The 2104-nt window shown below is 45.0% G+C and overlaps 1 pseudogene; it reads right to left on the bottom strand.

Annotated features, from left to right (window-relative positions):
• Positions 1-247: 247 nt before the first annotated feature.
• LOC127214805 (keratin, type I cytoskeletal 18-like) lies at positions 248-1546 on the bottom strand (annotated as a pseudogene).
• Positions 1547-2104: the final 558 nt, after the last annotated feature.

Genomic DNA, 2104 nt, shown 5'->3' with positions numbered 1-2104 from the left:
TCCCAGTACCTGTAGAATATCTATCCAGGTCCTTCTGGCTTTGACAGTTTCCATGGAGAAGTCAGGTATAACTTTGATAGGTCTGCTTTTTATGTTAATTGGCTTTCTTTTTTCTTCTCTCAACTTTCTTTATACTCTATGTTAAAAGTGATTTTATTATTATATGACAAGGGGTCTTTTTTCTTTGGTTCAGGCTATTTGGTGGTCAGTATGCTTTTAATTTCTTTTTCTTTTTCTTTTCTTTTTTTTACCTCTCAACTTTTATTGTTTCCTTAGTCCCAAGGGTAGCCTCCTTCTCAGCCTCAGCGTCTCTTGTGTCATTGGTCTTGGACACCACTTTGCCATCCACAACCTTGCGGGTGGTTGTCTTCTGGATAGTTTGCATGGACTTACTAGAGTCCAGGGCATCGCTGAGACTGAAGTCTTCCCCATTTTCTAGCAAGCGGCGGTAGTCTCCAGTTTAACCTTGATGTTCAGCAGGGCTTCATATTCCTGGGTCTGGCCTTGCCCCTCAGCCCGGGTTTGTGCCAGCTCTGACTGCAGGTGCAGAAGGACCCCATTGAGCTGCTCCATCTGCGCACTGTATCGGGCCTCGACATCCCTAAGGCTGTTCTTCAAGCTGATTTTCTGATTTTTCATGCCATCCAGGTTGATCTCCAAGGCCTGGAATGTGCGTCTCAGGTCGGTGAGTGTGGTTTCAGCTTCTTTGATTTCAGCAGACTGGGTGGTGACTATTGTGGTTTTCTCATCAATCTGCTGGGACCAGTACTTGTCCACGGTTCTTCTGAGCCAGTTCCTCTTACTGGGCCCGGATGTCAGCCATGATCTTGCTGAGGTCCTGAGATTTGGGGGCATCCAATTCCACGGTCAATCCAGAGCTGGCAATCTGGGCTTCCAGTCTTTTGACTTCTTACTCGTGATTCTTCTTCATGAATAGCAGTTCCTCCTTGAAAGCTTTGATTTCTGTCTCGAGCTGCAGCCTTGTGATGTTGGTGTCATCCACCACATTTCGCAGTCCATGGACGTTGCTCTCCACAGACTGGCGTATGGCCACTTCTGTCTCATACTTGACCCTGAAGTCATCGGCAGCAAGTCGAACATTGTCGATCTGCAACACAATGCAGGCATTGTCCACGGAATTCGCAAACATCTGAGCCCTCAGGTCCTCGATGGTCTTGAAATAGTGGCCTCAGTCTCTGATGACCTGGGATCCCTTCTTCTCTAGATGTTCCCAGGTTTTGCTTTCCAATCTCCTGTTTTCAGTCTTCAGAATCTTCACTCTGTCCAGGTAGCTGGCCAGGTTCAGATCCTGCATGATCTCCTTCTTGGTCTGGATACCACCCATTCCAACCAGGCCTGCAGACCCCACCGAGCCACCCCAGACATTTGTGGAGCAGGACACAGAAATCCGGGAACCAGAGACCCCAGCACCTGCATAGACGCTGGCCGCGCTGCTGGCAGGCCGACCCGCTGGCGGGGCATCAGCACAGAGCCCAGGGACTGGTAGTTGGTGGAAAAAGTGATGGAGCCGGGTGGTGAAGCTCATATTGTCTGGAAATGAGAGTGAAGCGAGACACCGCGCAAGAGTTCTGACAGTCGTCTGCTTCTTTTAATTTCACATATACGTTCTTCTTCATATTGGGAATGTTTTCCTTAAGGAATTTGATGAATATGTTTTCTGCACATTTGATGTTTACCTTCTTCTATGCCTGCTAGTATAGTATTAGTTTTCAAATTTTCATGGTGTACCATATTTCCTGGTTGTTTTGTGTTAAGGATTTGTTGGATTTATGATTTTCTTTGCTCGTTAAATCTATTTCCTCTAGTTTGTCTTTAGTGCCTGAGATTTCTATCCTATATCTTGCATTCTTTTGTTGCGCTTGCATCTGTAGTTCCCAATAGTTTGCACAGTTTTTCTATTTCCAGCATTTCCTTAGTGTTTTCTTTATTTTCTGTATGTCAGTTTTAACACTTGAAATATTTCTTTAATCTGTTTGTTAGTTCTTGGCTTCCCTTAATTTTCTTTTGTTTTCTTTTTCTATTATTATTATTTTATTTTATATGTTGATCCCAGTACCTTCTTCCTTCCTCCCTCACTCTCTCG

The sequence above is a fragment of the Phodopus roborovskii genome, unplaced genomic scaffold (genome assembly GCF_943737965.1).
Source record: "Phodopus roborovskii unplaced genomic scaffold, PHOROB, whole genome shotgun sequence".
Taxonomy (NCBI): Eukaryota; Metazoa; Chordata; class Mammalia; order Rodentia; family Cricetidae; genus Phodopus; species Phodopus roborovskii.
This window is presented reverse-complemented; position numbering and strand designations above follow the sequence as displayed.